This window comes from Cimex lectularius, unplaced genomic scaffold (assembly GCF_000648675.2).
Source record: "Cimex lectularius strain Harlan isolate CLEC.00 unplaced genomic scaffold, Clec_2.1 scaffold266, whole genome shotgun sequence".
Taxonomy (NCBI): Eukaryota; Metazoa; Arthropoda; class Insecta; order Hemiptera; family Cimicidae; genus Cimex; species Cimex lectularius.
In genome coordinates, this window is record NW_019392824.1 from 452,040 (window position 1) to 471,622 (window position 19,583).

The following is a 19,583-nucleotide window of genomic DNA, read 5'->3' on the forward strand; positions in this document are numbered from 1 at the left end:
TATACAAAAAAAGACATGTTTTACTTGGATTCGCCGGGGGTGATATTTTACACTCTGAATTTCGTCCGACTTTCATTTAAAATTCACATCTTTGGATTTTATCCAAATTGAACGTTATTACAACCCGTATGCATTTTAGGTGGTCCTAATTATCCAAAGTAAGGATTTAAATTGGTTTACAATTTTTGTGTAAAGTGTGGTTGAGATGAAAAATAAGTTTACATAAAAGTTATAAATCAATTTAAGTTATTACAACCGTTCAAAACATGATGTTCCATCTTTTATTTTCCAATAATATTTTTTGTTGTTATTTCATTTTAAGTGAGAAAAATAAGGATGAAATGAAGAAAACCTCTTCAAATGTTTTAATTTATATTCACTGTTCTAATAGATGTACAAAGACTAAAGTGTAGTTTATGGCATTTAAAATTATTGTAAAATTTCGTGTAGAACGGTGGAGTCATTGCAAAGCGTTCACTATTTCTTAAACGTTCGAAAAAGCTAGTAGGCCAAGGCTTTATTTTTTGGTTTTCCTAAAAATATGAATTCAGTGGGTTTTTGGGGTAGAGAGAACAAATATTGGCTTTCCATTATTTTAACCTACTTCACTAAAGCACGAATATAATTCATCTGAGGGCAAGCAAACTGAGCTTGTATTGAAATACAATACATAATTATTTTCAGCCCGAGTAACGTAGCAAAATTGATCAAAATATATATATTTATTTTAGCAAGAAACAAGGTCGATATTCGGTCTCTGCTTTCAAATATATATACATATATATATTTGCATAAATTGATCTCCTTCGAAATGCTGCTAAATTTTTTTTTCTCTCAAACCCATACAAATGGTGATAACTTTAAAATCACTATCTGAACGTATGTTTACATTGTTTACATTAGTCGAGAACACTATGAATCACATTTAATTGCATAAACTTACATTAGTCTAACTTAACAGGAGATAAAAAATAATATTTGTGAAGGTTTTTCTATCCTTGCTTTTCTATCTAATAATGGCACAGAATATAAATATTGTTGACTTAATCTGGAAGAAGAGAAAACATTCAAACAGTTGTAATATATATACATTTATTTATTAATTAATTTTTAAGAAGGGTATTTCAACTACGAAGTTATATGAATTTACTGATAAAATTTGGTGAAGATCTTTTTATTGCACGTTTTGCTTGCCTAGAGAAAAAATATTGAATTCCCAGTGTATACACTATATTGCCAGTATATACAGTATTATGTGGGAGGCTTAGAGGCCAGCAAATAGCTTAGTTCATCGCCGGCCCTCCGCGCGTAGATACTTCTTTTTCTCTCTTTTTAAATGGAAGAATATAGAATTTAGTTGAGTACATATAGATATACATTTTTGTTTTTATATAATCTTTATCATACTTATAGCAGGCCTTTTGCTGTAATTACAAGAACAAAACGAGGATTTTTTTAAATCTCTTATTATAACGAAATTGCACCTTTTGAAAAATTTCAGATATATATGGTACGTCAAAGAGATTTATTGTTTTTTGCGAGGATATTTGAACTACGGGTTTATATGAACCCTCGGAGTGCTGGCGTTTTTGAAAAAAGGCCATTTGTAAGTATGTCGGGGTTGAATACAGGGCCAATGGTTGGATTCGAACCTGGGACCTTTACCTTACAGTGATAAGCGCTGTGTCAATGCTTAAACCGTTGCGGCCACTGACGCCCCATTGCAATAACTTCGGTCAAAGTCCAGGTATGAATTGGAACACTAGATATAGGGTAGAAAAAGCCGTAGAGCGAATCAACTATCAATTACTAATAGCGTCTTCTGGTTATAACCTTTTGGATATCTAATCTCATTTCGTATGACCCTGTATATTTTTATCCTAGATAAAAAACAAGGGAAAAAATGCATTGTATTGTTTTTACAAATTATTTCAAAATATGCAAAATATGTTTTTTGCCTTTGTTGGGCTTTTAATGCAAGGTTTATAATTATATAAATATAGTTTATAGTTAGTTATTAAAAAACAGATTTTGCATATTTTGAAATAATCGCCACAAGAAGTTCAATTGAAATCAGTGATCCCGAGTTCTTAGACCCCCATAGTAAATGAAGTTTATAAATAAATATTGAATACTTGTAAAAACAAATAATTATCGTTAAATATAATACAAATTGTGTTGGCAATGAAAGCAAAATTAAAGTCGTAATAAATAAACATTTATATTATGTTAAAAAAATCCACGTTCTTTTCTGAAAGAAAGAAACAGGAGAAAATAAAAAAAAATGTGTCAAACCAGTTTACAATAATTTATCCACATTCACAATGCGGGATTCGAACCCAGGACCGCTAGCGTCGTAATTAAGAGTTGGACGCCCTAACCATTCGACCACCGCGGTCCCATTATTAGTTACTAGTAGTAGTTAGGTATGTCTGATGGGTGATAAAGGATGATTTTTACTTACTAACTTTCTCAAACCAAAATTTTAGCTTTTGTAAATAAAGGCGAAACCACACTGCAAAATGTATTTATCCCTTACATTGTCTTATCCTAACTACTGAATGTTATGTGGTGATCCCCATTATCCTACACATACCTCTTTCAGGTATACATTTGATTTCGAGAATTAAAATCCCATAAGCATGCTGATATAATAATCGGTATTACTGAAACGTTTAGCTAAATTTTCTTCTTCCATTTAAATATAATGAAATTTTTTCTGTTTAACTACAATTTTAGATTTTATTGTGTTAAAACATTTTGTCTAACGGAAATGAACTTAATAACATTATCCACTGTAAAACGCCTCAGTTAGAAACTGGGAAATTTCAAACCAACCAGAACTTCATTTAATTTTTGTCCGCAGCCACCAGGGTCAAACCTTGTTCGTTATCGAACTCATGAATAATTTAAAAGTACATTTTTATGCTCGTTGACATCTGTTACAATTAGACTCTTTTTTAATTACCAACTGTTAAACAGGTTCAACGTTCATGTATAAATAATTATAACAACCATTTAAAAACTTTAATTTATCAACTTGGGTGTATACAAGGGGAGTAAATACATGTTTGATGCTATATGTGTATCTCAATTTGTTCGTGCTTGGAACGATCTATTTTTTTCTCAAATATTTCATTACAAACACAAAGTACACCTTGAAAGTGCAGTAGAATAAATACTTGACTAACCCCTTTTCAAAAGAGGGGTTATAAACGACTTTATAATAATCTGCGTTATTCGAGGAACAGGCAGTGAACATTTTAACTCAAGTTACATATTTCCTATGAAGTTATATACACAAGGAACGGAACGGCGGAAACAGTCATTTCCTTGTCTTGTTCATGACTTCGAATTTTTTTTTCTTATTTTGAAGTAGGCCTTGATAAAAATAAATTTCTTTTCTTACCTATTTTAGTGTGTAAACCCAATATTGTTTTAAAATTTTACTTCCTTTCTAAGTAAGGAAATACGCTGTTGGCACATGTCAAGTTAATTTTATGGCTTTAGGTTTTCCAATCATTATTTAATTTATTTTAATTGAACTACAAAAAAAGGAAGAAAATTAGTACGTTTCTTCTTGACAAATAACCTTTCTCCTCTCTTTAGACAAATTACATTTTAAAAACAAAAACAATATTAAAAAATAACAACTGAGAAGGCTTAGAGAAAAAAAATGTTTTACATTACGGAAATAAATATTTATTTTAAAAAATATCAGAATTTAGGTTGAGAATTAAATAAATTCATACATAAATATGTAAGCAGCAAAACGATGTACCATATTTATGTACAGACGAAACGTTAAAACTTAGAAATGGCAACTGGTAAGAAAACTCTATTTGAGCTCAGTAAGTAGAGAGAGATTTCTTTAATGGCTTTATGATCTTGCGTTTTCGCCAGAGTAGACTTTGACGGTATATGCTTATGTTTATTGTTTTTTTGTTTGTAAAATAAAGGCCGACGAGCCGAGAGTCTAACACACTAATCACGTGCCTACATTGGTCCCCAAAAGTGTTTTCGAGTCTCCACTTTTTTTTTATAAACTGGGGATTGCACTCTCAGAGGTCATATCAACTACCGGGATGGTAGTGTTTTTAAAATAAAACAGAAACATTTTATCTTGTAGCTATTTGCAACTTACGCGTATGTTGCCAATTACTTAACAGATTATACATTGTTATATGCTGAATATATATGTAAATTGTCCGTTGGTTAATTTTTTTTATTAAACATTCATTAAGCTGATTTTCATTCATTTAACAAGACAACTTGCTGTGAGACATACTGGGATTAGTTCATTTCCTAACTGAAAAAATACAAATGAAAATGAATTATTGGAAAAAAACAAGTTAAATGAAACATAAACAAGGGCCATGGAAAGGGGCTTTAGAATGGAAACGGCAAACAGCCGGGCATGGGCATGTCAGAGGTTGAAATATGTCCTGGGTTTTCCACCGAAGGCCTCGATCAAACTACATACGGGTATTTCTTTTCGGGCGAAACTGCAGGAAAAAAGGACCCAGGCATCTGTGAAATCTTACTTATTCCATGATATATGGGAGTTGCACTGTCGTTTTTACCGTCTGCAAATCGATTCAGGAAGTTTTACATGCGATATAAATGGTACATTTGTTTCTCTATTTTCAATCAGGTCTGCTCTAGTTGGGCACCTGGGAATTAGCCTACTTAGTGCGCTTGTTAGAGCAGTTAATCAAAGAAGCCTGAGAGTTCGGACGCGTTATTTCCTTGTGTGTAATTAACGAGAAACGGATTGAACTCTGGTGAAGATCTCTCTAACAAGAACGAGATGTTTTGTGTAGCGTTTCACACGCAAAGACCGGACAACCCCTATTAAGCACTGTGATTCCTCGTCCTTAAGCCGCTTTCCCTCCCTTATTGTTTGGTAACTGTTGGATAAAGTCGTTTAGTGCGAAAATCCAACGTATGTTTTTCAATAACACACTAATTTCAATAAATTCTGTCTTCTTCTAAAACAATCTGATGATCAAACAGCGGAAATAATAAAGAAGTGTGGTATAAAATCAATATAGAATGATGGTCCTTCGCAAACTAATGATCCGTGATATTGGGAAATTATGCAGATTCTGTAAAAAGTAACGCTTTTGGTAATAGATTGTAAAGTGTAATGGCAAATGTAATTATTAAAATACCGTAAAATTTAATGGTATTATTTTTTAAAAATAAACGAGGCCTTTTTATCTTTTAATCAAAAATCTACACTGAGAGGAAAAATGGCCACCATTAATATTATTAATTATCACTTAAATAATTCTCGATTGATTATCTTACAGCAATATTTGGTCCGTTTTAAAGGATTAAAGGTGAATAAAGCACAGATAAAATGTTCCGCTTTTTTACAATTGGATTTTGTAACACGAATTTTCTATGTTGTACCATTTTTAAGTTTCAAATTTGTTTGAGTGATGGTTTCAAGTTGGCTAGATTGAATTGTTGAAAGATGGAAGAGTCAACCGAATTGAAAGTTTGTTATCCGAAGGAGTTGTTGCTTACATGCCACTAATTGGCGACGGTTTAATTTTTATGCATGACAATGCAAGGCCCCACACAGCTAGGATCGTTGGTGTGGATCGAATTCCGCTCATGGCACTAACTTTTTCATTTCAACCAAAACCTTAAATAAAAAGGATTAATTAATTGAAAGAAGTAATTTGGTCAATAGACCACAAAATATAATGGATATAATAAGTACGACGAAGGAAACTTCACTAACAGCTTTCCGTGGCCACTTCATATGTCGCCGAGAATCGAATCCTGATTACACGACATTTGAAAAATGGCAAAAAGGAGGTAAAATTCAAAAGATTGTAGGTTGAGATGGGGAATTGGTGTCCGAGTGGATCGAAGACACGATAGTTCAAGGGGTAGAGCAGCCGCGTTTTAGCCGAAAGTCGTGTGTTCGAATCCCGCTCGTGGCACTAACTTTTTCCTTACATAAAACCTTACATAAAAATGACTCATTTTCTTCATTGTATCCATAGCAACATTTTTGGTAAAATTGTTTTACTTTTTTTATTATTTAGCTAGATATTATATTTTTCTTTAAAAATTTCAAGTAAAACAAAAAATAAAAATTATAACGAATGCAAGTATTTTCTTAAAAACAAGGGTGTTTACTTTTTTTGATTGTTAGTGTATTATTTAATAAAACAGGCTGACACATCAATGCAGCATGCGTTTTATTGTCCATTTTCAACAAGAATATATATTACTATTAAATTTTTGAAATGATTTAGTAATTTATAGAACGAATTCGATTTACTACCGCACTGATTTAACACAAGACAATTTGATTAAGGCACCCGTACTTGAAATTGGGGGTTGATCAATTAATAACCGTACAACACCTCTATGAATTGGCTACCAAATTACTATCGAATCTAGGGATAATGAAATTATACAAGGCACCCCAAACTTGGTGTACCGCTAGTGCTGTTAGCAAAAAAGAAGTGTGCTCTGATGAATACTGAAACATACTGAACTAGGAGAATTGTAGACATAGCCGCGTGAAAGGAAGCAGACAAATCCCAGCAAAAGAGAAAATATTAATGACTACTTTAAAAGATAAAAAGAGAAAGTGTTGGGTACAACTACCTCATAAATACAGTATGTGTTGATCTGAATGTAAATTATTAACATGAATGAGGGAACTACCCAATCCCCAAGGAATATCGAATACTCAGGAGTGATTGTGAAATCCTGTTCTCGTTTTGGGAAGTGAAAGGATACTGGTTACTGGTATTGTCAAAAAATCCAGTACCACGACTCCTGAGGGGGGGGGGTCGAGGTGAGGTTTTGGGGTGCTCCGGTCATTGGGTGTTTTCACATGGGGTTTCTCGACGCACTAACCGGGTTTTCGACCTCAGTCCCTTCTTGTAGGGGGTCAAGGAGCATGAAACCATGTGTTTTGTGTTTGTATGAATATATTTCTTCTATGTTCTATTATTAGTATTTGTAACCTGAGATAACAACGCGAGGTTATTAAGTTAAGAGGGAAAAAATATGACAAAGACCGCGAATAAGATGTGTGAAAAACCCTTATAATATTCCGTTCAGTGAGCAGAGGGCCGGCAATGACCACTAGATGTTTGTCTATTGTAATTTATTAAGTATATAATAACTAATTTTATATACTATACTATTAGTACAATAATGATCTATCAGCCTACAATCTCTGGTCAGGAATAACCGAGCATTGCTAACATGGGCTCCAAGGCAAAATTAAATTAATGGAAGCGAAAAGGGGAATAAACTCGCTAAGCAAGGGGTGCCTAACAGATTTATAGGCTTAGAGACTGCAATAGACATGAGAAAATCCGCATTTAAGCAATTTATGTCAAATTAAATCAGAAGACAACAATGACACATAAGATTCTAAGCGAATTGGGGGTCTTTTACTTAAGCTTTCTAACTACTCTCACTCTTAAGAAACAATCTTAGAATAATTGAAAGGGCCAACTGAAGATTCCCAAGTATCTGCTGATAAATTACAAAGTCTTTATAAAGTAAAATAGGTATGATCGTATTTTCCCTCTCTTTTCTTTTTTGTTGCTGAGTTATTATCAATCAGTAGTAGGATATATCTGTATATTATTATTTTCAAACTGCTCCAAGATTTTTATTTTTTTTATTTTAACATTTCGACACCATGTGTACTCATTCGCTCAAAATCCTTATATAAACATTTGTTCAAGGCTTTTGCGCGGTAGAGTACTTGATGAGGTGTCGACACGTACAAACAAATAAAAAACCCGGCGAGAGTAGTTTAAAATAAATAAAATGTAAATAACTCCTACTATTATGTTTGGGGTCAGAGCTGTATAGCACTCAGAAGGGATACAGCTAATTTAAGATAGAAGGTTTAAATGTCAGAGTGTGAAATGACCTTAACTGTTAACACTCCCTTAAAAATTAATAATCATCATAATAATAATAACTCCTACTATTTATAAGAGTTCTTTGATTACTGATTACCAAATTACTTCTTTCAATTAATTAATCTTTTTATGTAAGGTGAAAATGAAAAAGTTAGTGTCACGAGCGGGATTTGAACCCACGACTTTCGGCTAAATACGCCGCTACTCTACCACTTGAGCTATCGTGATTTCGATCCACTCGGACACCACCGCTCGTGACACTACCTTTTTCATATTCAACCAAAACCTTACATAAAAAGATTAATTAATTGAAACAATTTACAGTGTGTAAGCAACTGGAAAAATATTTTTTACGTTGTTTTACACTTTTAATCGGACACTTTTAGTAGGATATTCGGAGGCAATACCGCTTCATTTATTTACATAGTTTATGGAGGCTTTTGAGGTGTCCTCTCAAACCTGAATTTATTAGCTCTCTGAAAGCAGTGTAATGGTTTTAATGAAGTTGAGTAGCAAAAACGTGTAAAATACTGGACACGGTTACTCATATCTCTTCTAAAGTTGCTATGATTAAATTAAGCAAAATAGTCCTTAAATAATTGTTTAATTTATAAGAACCATTTTTCTTCAGCTCCAGTCAACCTTTTATTTACATCTACACAGACCCAATTAAAAGTAGAACCTAGTGAATATCAATTCAAATTTTAGTTTTTTGCACGTGTCTGTGCTGTTACGCAAAACGGTTCTATAATTACTAATTTACTAGATCAAACGATCAACTTTGCCATAATTTCGTACATATTAATAGTTGTTTATACAACTTGTGGTAAAAATTAAGCAATTAAATTGGGTACAAATTAACGGATCAAAACCTCTAGGTTTAACATACCACTTAAAATTAACCTATTTAAGAGAAATCTGTACAATTTGTAAAATTTTCGACGTGCTATTGTTGACTTTTTAGATCCAGCTTGATCGTCACTCTATAATTTGGCCAGAGGTATATTATCGACAATATATTATGACGATACATAATCAGATAATTAAAAAGCATGAATAGTTTACTCCAACGTCTTGCACGAGCGCCTTGAATGGACTTTAAGTCACAAATGACTATGTAAAATGTTAAGTAAGCTATAGAAACTGGCACGTTTTTAAATTTCCATGCTTGTATATTCACAAAATAGGTGAATAAATAACTTCTATTTTCATAAAATATGCCATGATCGTTTTACATTTATAATTTAAAGTACGACAATTAACAGTCAAGACTATGCAGGCAAAAGAAACCTAATTTTATAACATTTTTAGAAAAATTTAACTTTCGATTTTGAATTTTTCTTTAGTATTATTTGAGAAAAAAATCTTTGTCCTCTTTTTGTGGTGTACGATCGATTTGCGGTTGGCCGTGAATAAAGCACTTTTATCCCAGGAGGCTGTTTTCAAAAGAAATCCTGAGGTATGTTTTCATCGCTCTAACGCTAAAAGCGTGTGCATTAAGTAATCTTAGAAAAAATTAAAAAGGACGTTTCTTTTAATTAATCGTTCCAAAACCAAGATGAATCTGAAATTTTACGAAAGCATTTTTTCACTTGGAATAAATTTATCGATCGTTCAAGTTTTTCTGTTTGAACTATTTTAAATAATGTCCTGAGTAAGTATTAGAATTTACGATTCTCTCAACAAAGCTAAATTCCACATACATTAAACTTTTTAATTAAAATCATAGTGTTGGTGATGTTCACAAAGCATCTTATGTAAGTATTGTCCTCTGACTGGGTGATCGTCTGTCCAGCTGCTCTCTCCATGAAACCACGCCGCTCATTTCCTTATTGTTCAAATATAAAATGAAACCAAGAATAGGGGTGTAATTACTCTTTACACTCAATCAGTAATTAACTCATGTATAGGAAATTCTATATAGGCTGTAACAGTTCACTGTCAGAATTGAATGACACAGGGGCCCGTTCTGAGTCCTACACTTGTTAACATCATAAATGATATTGTAAAGTTAAAAACAATTATGGAACATGTATTTTTTTTATTGTTAAACCGTAATACCGGGCCAGCGTGATTGCTGCAGGTTGAGATATTTATATGACGAAATATTGAAATATTAAAAAAAGAAACAGTCTAATTGTAGATTGAAAAATTCTCTTCACTAACGGCGTCCTAAACTAGACTATCATGCCATAATTAATGACAGAGAAGTAAATTGGTCAAAAATGTCATTAACTTAGAATTATTGATGAATAACGTGTAAAATAAATGTTCAACAGACTTAACCCACATGAGTGACCTATACCAAATTTTTAATAGACGCTGATCCCTTTGTTCCAATATCAAACATTAACCCCAGTAGACTCAAGTACTTGTACTACGAAGTATAATACAATTGTACATGCATGATGTCTTAAAGGTTTCTAGCATTTCTAATTTTAGATACAATTTTTGGTGATACTCCAAAACAATGCTTTTTCGAAAACCAGACATATCCTTCCATAAAGCTTTTTCCTACAGTCCAATCTGTTTACTTCCTCTCTTCTCAAAAATATTTGAGAAAATCCTTCCCAACCGATTGATCCCCCACACTAATCTATTTCCATTTGTCTTAAGGCGCCAGAATTTGCTCTTATTAAGACGTTTCCCTGGAGCCAGAAGCAATTACTGGATCATAATCTGAGGATGGCTCAGCTGTGTCATCGGCAAAGGAAGCTAGGAGAGTGGAGGGTGAAGTCAGGATATCTGAGGCAAAGATGAGGTACATCATTGGCCCGACCAGACTGCCCAATGGCATCTAGCTCCGAGAAGGCAATATTCACAACGGAAAACACCTGCTGGGTTGTGGAATCTTTAGGTCAAAAGCTGAACTAGAGATCTGGGAAAAGGTCTTGGGGAATGCCCATTAATTTTACATACATTCTCCTATCCAAAAAACTGACTGTGGATGCTACCTTGCGTTCCTATCTGGAACACGACTAAAAGACAATAATTAAACAGACGCTTTGGACTACTAAACAAATTATTTTCAAAAGAATCACACATATCAACAATAAACAATCACTTTATACGACACTACTTAACCCGATTTCGACATACGGATTAGAACGAAACTTTTAAATTTATGAAATTTAGTGGTTAGCACGAAATGATCCATAAATTTACATACAATATGACTTATAGGAATGAATACGGTTAGGTATAAATAATTACTTATATATTAATCTGCATATATAGCTTAATTTCTTCACAAGATGTAAACTTCATTATAATAAGAGGTTTAAAAAAATCCTCAAGAAAGCAAACCTCCTTTTGTCCCTGTAATTACTGCAAAAGGCTTGCTACAATTGGTCTGGTGATAAAGTATAAATAAATAACCAAAAATTATATAACATAAATGCTCAAATACATTTTTTCTCTCTATTAAAAAAAGAGAAAGAGAAGAAAAAAAACATCTACGAGCGGAGGGCCGGCGATGAACTAAGCTATTTGTTGATTTTTAAACCTCCCACATAATTTTGTGTATATTGGCAATTGAATATATTCTCTGTAGGCAAGTAAAACATGCAACAAAAGTTCTTCACCAAATTCTAACCAAGAAACTTGAAAAACACCTATTATAACAATTTAAAATTTTTACTTTTACACAGTCTTCAGAATAATATAACAGGTCTGAAAAGCGACGGTTATAATGAGAATAATTATTTAAGTTAAAGTTATCATGGCTAAAATGATTTGATCGCTCTTGTAAATCCTTTAATAATTTCATATTTTCTCTTTACAAGAGAATTGTCTTACAGTTTCTATTGTAATTTAATCGTTTTGATTGTCTCTCTAATGTTCAGTTTTCTTGTTTTTCCAGTAAATGTGAGAATTGATAATAAACATCATCATAATATATCATTATGTGCATACAATGTCACAAGAACATAAAATTATTATCTTTCGTTACCACACATTTTTTCTATACAGAATTATTTGAAATATATTACAAATATATTACCACTATAGTAAAATTGATTATTTATCATATGATTATGTCTTGTGGACTTGAGCTAAAAAAATCTGACCTTTTCCTTTCGAGAAATGAGCCAATAAGACTGCTTAAAGCCTTGTTCCCACGGCGTGTGGCTAAACGTTGTAATATTACATTCGTTCACGCTGGCATGCGAAGTACGTGAATCAACCTCTTTTTTATTTTTTTCTTTCTTCCACGAGTGGTCAAAGATCAATAGAGGCGTCAATTGAACATGCCCCAGGGACTTCAAGTGGCCGAAGACACGTGGATCGAACAAAGACCCCCTCGTTTACAACGTTCATAGGATTTAATATTGAGGAGAAATTCAAAAGCACTCTGCGATAACCTTATAAACAATAATATATTTCAGATTAATTACATTAGAATTTTTTTAAATAAGTGAATTTTAATAATACGTGAGTTAAGTACCAAGAGAATCCGAACATTATAAAAAGGGTGGTGTCTATAAGAACGTATATTGTACCAATGTTAATAACGGATTTATGATGAATTAACATGAAAATTATTACTAATACGGCACAGAATATAATATATTTAGTGACCGCATATTCATAGTTAGCGAATATGTTATGATATTTTATATATGAACAGAATTTTTCACTTTTTTTCTTTTCAAACAGGCTTTATGTGTTCTTTATTAACAGCTCGAAGACTACTATTATAACAATTACCTTGGGTGAGTACAATCTGGGTGAGTAAATACTTTTCTTTTTTCTTCTGTTCGAAGGCGCGTAATGAAGGTTAAATCAGGTGATGGTATCATAAGTTGAGCCTGTGCTACGAAAAAACAATATTTTTGATCCGGTGGTCTATTCCCACTATTCTGGAATACCAGGTGGTGAAAGTGTTTGTAGTAACATTAAGTAAGGCCGGAGTAAAGTATCTAGTCTGTTGGGAGCAGATTCAGGTGCTTCAAAAAAGGCTTTCAATATCAGAAGGCTCTTAGTACGCTGATGGCCAATATTGCGTGTCCCTTGGCAGGAAGAGGCCACCATCGACATTTATTTATGCTCTACGGGTGGAGGTATCAATCAATAACTGTCATATGAAGGGAAGCTTAATAATAACCATCTTCTTCAGAACTGTTTCAAAACAAGCAGTTGACTGGAAAGAAAGTACTCCAGGGTCACCGGGGTGCCCCCCTGTAAAGAGGGTAAAAATGAGGCGAAAGAGCGGCCAATAGGCATACCTCTCATTGCTGGAAGGAAAGGTGGCTTTTGCTATTTGGAATGTAATCAGGACATAGGAAAGAAACAGTTCATTAAGATATATATAATTATTATCATATACATTACGATATCACATTGGCTCCCTGGTGAAAAGTGCTATTTAAAGTGGCGTCCTTTGGAAACATAAGTCCATATAGGATAAAAGAGGCGACCACAAGGCCTACTGCACATCGACCTGAATAAATCTATTGTGCTCCACTGTTATTTGTACCTCACTGGCCGGCTTCAGGTTATTAATCAGAATCCATAGCTTTGCCATCGTTTCCTTAGTGTAGGAGCTTGCTTGTGGTTTTTCATATCCTAGTTGCAAGAACCTGCACCTACATAGACCCTCACAGAAACATAGAATGTGTTTTGCGGTCTCATCCTCTTCCTGGCAGTGTCTGCACATTGTTTCTTCTGTCAGTACTCCTATCCGGTGAATGTGCCTCCTTAAGTTGTCCTTAAGTCCTGTTAGGAGTCCAACCAGAATGCTGGTTCGGTTGCGGTTGCCTTCCTCTAATATTTTTGTAAGTTTTGCGGATGGTCCTTCTATGAATATTCTTCGCGTTCCCCATACCGTCGTATTGTTCCACTAGGTTTTGTGACTCATTAAGGACTCATAAATTGGATCCGCTTCTGTCAATCTAACACACACACACACACACACACACACACACACACATATATATATATATATATATATATACACATAATAAATACTTGACGTTCATTATTATTTCAGAATAAACAACAACTTTTTTTTGCAGTAGACCAGTATACGTAAAGTTGCCATGGGAAACTTCTATTGGAAAAATTCCCCTCGTCCCTTTTCCTCTCTATTTAACATTTTAAGTTATTTTCTTTAATTAGAATATAATATGTTAGAGTGCTAATTTTTTCACAGTAAAACAATTTTAAATATATGAAAAATTCTATCTATAGCTTACAACCCTGTGAACGCGTACCAGGCTTAGAAATGTTTGACTTAGTTGTACTACTTGACTAGTGCACCTCACTTAGTATGAGTTTAATTTCATTTCTCTGTTGACACAATAAACAGTTCTTGTCAGAGTTTCGGATCCCTTTTGTAGATTTAAGTTTGACTGAGCGTTAACTGTATGTATGTGTTAGCGATCAAACTCGTTTGCGCAGCCAAGTTAAAAATATGGCACAATCTACCTCTCAAGAAATTTATGTTATTATTTTTAAATAAAATATTTTAACGACATCTACTGAGCTATGTAATTTATTTATCGAATTTAATAACGGATCATTTTTTAAAATATATTTATATATTTTTGTTTAGCTATGTGCTAGAGTTTGGAGGAAAACATTCACATTACAACTTACTTTACATTTAAATGTTTTTCACTGGCAATTATTTCCTGAACCAGTGTACACTGCCTACTTTTTTCCATAATATATCGGTAGCTTTATTAGAATTAAAAAACATTCGTTAGCATAAAATAAAATCCATTTATGTTTCGTGGTCTAAATGGCCAAATTACTTATTTCAATTAATTATTCTTTTTATGTATGGTCTTGGTAGAGATGAAGTCACGATAGCTCAAATGGTTAGAGCAGCGGCGTATTGAACGGCTTCTAGCCCCGCTCATGTCGCTAACTTTTTCATCTCAACCAAGACCTTACATAAAAAGAATAATTAATTGAAATAAACTAAATTTTGGTGACTGACAAACAGAGGTGAAAAAATATTTTCTCTTTCATCGGCGCAGTTGAAAAACCTTTTCGGCATATTTTACTTCACATTCAAGCATTTCGACAGTAAATTCGTATAAAAAATACGTCTTCAAATAAGGTAAAGGTAATTATATCATACAAATGCAGTCAACAGCACAATTGATAGGTCTCTAGATCTCAACCGCAGAATCGGCCATACGCGATTGAAAACACATAAACCTTTTTTTAGGCCAATGCCCGGGTTGGAGTCTAGAGAACTGTTGTGTCACAATTAATTCAAGGGTACCCTTCCTTGGCTCCATATAAAAAACGAGTAGAAATGCCACCCGATATGAGAATTGTGCGCCAGTACGGCAGTGAATCCTTGGGTACTGTGATGCGTATTTTCTGTATTATAAAGGTATATAAAATGCTTAGTGATAGAATGTGTGTAAACTATTTCGTGAGAATGCTCGTAGTACAAGAGCGTCGAAGGCAGAATCTTAAGTACCACATCGACTCTCAATTTTACTAGATTTTTATATTATTTGAATTAATTATAAATATCATTATCCTGACTATAATCAATAGATGTCGTTCAAACTCTTTATGTACCAAGTAATTTATCCAGGTGATAGAAGGAAGCGTCGGACCTCCCGTTTTTGTGTAGTTGTTTGTGATGGTGGAATATCGAATTCTTCACCCTACTTGTGTCAATGGTATATAAATAGGGAAGAATGTATTTAAAAATGGGTTAGATAAAACTGCGCGCGTTGGGGCTGAAAATCCTTGTCAATAACAACTGGAGCCTAACTTCGGTGGTTGTACGGATTAGACCTAGTTCCGACCACGGACTAGTAAAACTCCGAAACCACAAGAACTTATAGAATTGAGATCATATTAATTAATAAACCAATTAAGTTGGATCTGTCTTTGAACCGCTTTAGATCTGATACAGCTGATAAGAAAATAGTCGTACTGACACACGTGGATTCGACAAAAAAACGTTAATTGGTCAAGCGGACCACGAAATTAGTGAATTTAATGAATTAATATGAAGTATACTTCACCAAAGCTCTTCGTGGCCATTTCATTTGTCGCCGAGAATCGAATTGATTACACATTAGAAAAAATGGCGAAAAGGAGGAAAAATTTAAAAGGTATGGTTGAGGTGGGAAGTTGGTGTCCGAGTGGATCGAGGTCACGAATGCTCAAGTGGTAGAGCAGCGGCGTATCAAGCCGAAGATCGTGAGTTCAAATCCCGCTCGTCCCATTGACTTTTTTATCTCAACTGAAAACCTTCATTAATTGTAATTTATATTAATTATCAATTTTTACAGTACAATCTACGAAACGAAAAAAAAGTTTTTTCATCATTGTTAAAAGCGATCTCCTATAAAAGTTAAGTAAATGTGTATGGATCATGAAAATTGACATTTTTGATAATTAAATTATCTTACCAGTTTTGTTTTAAAATAGTCCTAGTAATAAAATTGTTTTCAATAAACAATTCTGTGCTCATAAAAGATTTGTCAACAAATTGGACCGCTGTGGTCGAGTGGTTAGGGCGTCCGACTCGTACTTGCTATGCCGGTGGTTCTGGGCTCGAATTCCCGGCCCATCCCATGGAATTTTAATTAAAAATAATGCGCAAAAAGTATTGTAATGTGATTCTAACCTCTCTTCTGCGACACTCAACGTGTAGTTGGACGTTAACCCTCCAACCCGTGTGACATGATTTACTAAATTAAAATAGCTGCCACTGCCAATGTGTGATGTAAAGCTTAACAGAATTGAAATCACATCGACAAATGTTACGATTGAACGATTATATTATGAGAGAGAGAGAGAACGGTGAATAACATATTCAGTTTAAATCTAAAATACAAAATTAATTTTCAAGGGGATCCTGTACTGTACAGACTCATCCGCCAGTTCTCTTTCTTCATGGATTTCATTTGTATGGTTGTCACTTTCTCCCGTTACGCGTTTCGAAAATCCTTTTTCTATACTTGCCATCAATGGTTATTTCCGAGTGTGGGTATATGACAGCCAAAACTCTCTCATCAATGCATAAATCCTGTCAATTATTGATTATTGTTTATTAGTAGCTAGTATGAATAAAATGAAATTCATATAAGATAATGGAGAATACAATAAATAATACAATACTCGCATATTTTGAACTTTTTAAAAAATGATTAAAAGAAATCGAAATCGTACGAATAAACAAAATATTATCAAATTTTTTAATTACTTTATTTTGACAAAATTAGCGAGAGTGCGAATAATCGTAGTTTTTGAACAATAACTTGGGGAATGGGGAGCGAAAAAAAAATCCATGCGTAAACTTTGGCGGGGTTTTCGAATATCGGTGTGTAAGAGCCCGGGCCAATCGTGAAGCTTTATTGGCTGAATTTCGGGATTGTTATATAAAAAAATTACGAACTGTTCAACCATTTTCTATGATTGCAAATAACTAATTTCAATAAAAAAAAGAATTAAACGAAGAATGTTGGACTGTTCATCATTTAATTAAGTTTACATAACAATTAACAACCGTCATTTTATTACCCCTTTCTTGTGAACGAGTGAATAGAACAAAAATTAAAATATATAAACAACTTTGAGTGACTATCAGAAACAAAGGAAAAAATTAATATTTAGAGGAAGGATGAAGGCGAAGGTGACAAAGTGGAAGTAATAAAGAATTCTTTGTGAAAGCGTTAAGCGAGGAACACACTTACCCGACGCAACGCTATGCGACGCTACCCGATGCTACCCGTCGCAAATCCAAAGTTCAATTTTCCATAAGATCGTATTACCCACGTGCAGATCTGCCCGATGCTATGCAACGCTACCCTACTCTACGCTCTACGATCCCCACTGTCCAGATTTTCGTCGGGTAGCATCGAGTACAGTCGAAGACAAAAGAACCGGACACTCATATTTTTATTCAAACTACATGTATTATTGTCGTTATATTAATTACAACATACGTATTTTAATATAAACCAAATTAACCGAGATGAAAATTCTTTAGTTTTATTTTTTTTTAAATTAATTTTAATGGTTTGGTAGAAAATTGATCAAAACACCAGAATACCATTTTTTGATATAACGAAATTAACTAACAATTTATTACACGGTTTGCTCATAAAGGAAACTATTTATTTCATGCGTTTGCTCATAAAATTACATCATTTTCGTCGAGTAGCGTCAAGACAGGACACTCATATTTTTTGTAGTTTATTTTAAACTAAGTACATGTAATTTTGTCGTTATATTAATTACAACATTCATATTTTAATGTAAAATTCATAAGTTTTTTAAAAAATATTTAATTTTGATGGTTAGGAAGAAAATTTATCAAAACACCGGAATAACTTTATTTAAAACAAGTTTAACGAACAATTTATTACATGGTTGTGCTCGTAAAATTTAACTGACAACAAATGTACACAGAATACTGCATTAGAAATTAAAATCCCAAATAAATAAATCAATGTTGAGAGCCTTTTAACACTTTTGCTCAAATTAAACTTCACTGAATATGATGCAAAATATGCCTACAAATACACAAGAAATGGTAAATTGTCTAACACAAATGATACATAAATTTTTTCAATTAATTATTTTTTGTATGTGAGTTAGTGTCACGAGCAGGATTCGAACCTACGACCTTCGGCTCAATACGCCGCTGCTATAACCACTTGAGCTATCGTGACTAACTTTTTCATTTCAACCAAGACCTTACATACAAAGAATAATTAATTTAAATAAGTAATTCCGTCAATCAGACCACTAAATATAATGATATATAAATGTTCTTGGAATTTTAAAAATGTAAATAAAAATTGTAATAGGAACTGGCCAAAGCAAGGATGGTTCAATAGTAAATAGCTTTAATAAAATGGAAAAAGTATGCTTTGTCAAAATTGTACAGTAGATGTAATTTTGAACGCGAGATCTGTACATTAAAAGTATAAATGAATATAAATAGTTAATTAAACAAACAAAAGGTGAATACTTTTCTTCTTTATAGAGATTCAGAAAAGTTAGATGTGCCAAAGACGTCTGGAAGCTTGTGAATGATGACAAAAGGTTTATCTTTGCTTAATCCACAAATGGATGCACTACAAATTTCTTACGCATCCCCATTTATGCGAGTTGAATATGTAGATAAGCCATTTACTACTAGGAAAGAATTAGAGTAGATACCAGAGGATACCATATCAACTTTTCAAAAACTCACCGGACAATTTTAAAAATAAACTGTAAATCACATTTCTGAAAATCCTGTAAAACCGGAATGCTTCAGTTAATCAATAATTTCCCCCTACATAAATAAGGGAGGCGATATTAATTTAGCAAAGAAATTATCGAGGCATTTCGTTTTCCGATACAATGACAAAATTGTTTACTGGGATAATACTAGAGCGATTACAACATCAGGTAGAGTGTAACAATATACTAAATCAATATCAAGCTGGGTTTAGAAAGGGATATATCACAATAGATATTATTTTTAATGTATTAAACATAATTACAATCAAAATGCAGTTAAAAAGGAGAAAAGTATATATCTTTTTCGTCGATTTTCGTGGCGCGTTTGATTCGCCAACAGGGATGCTATTCTTTATAAATTATATAGGTGTGGTGTCTCGAGCAAATTAGTGGAAATAATTCAAAAATATTATAAGGTCCCAGAATCCGCAGTTTTGAGGAAATATG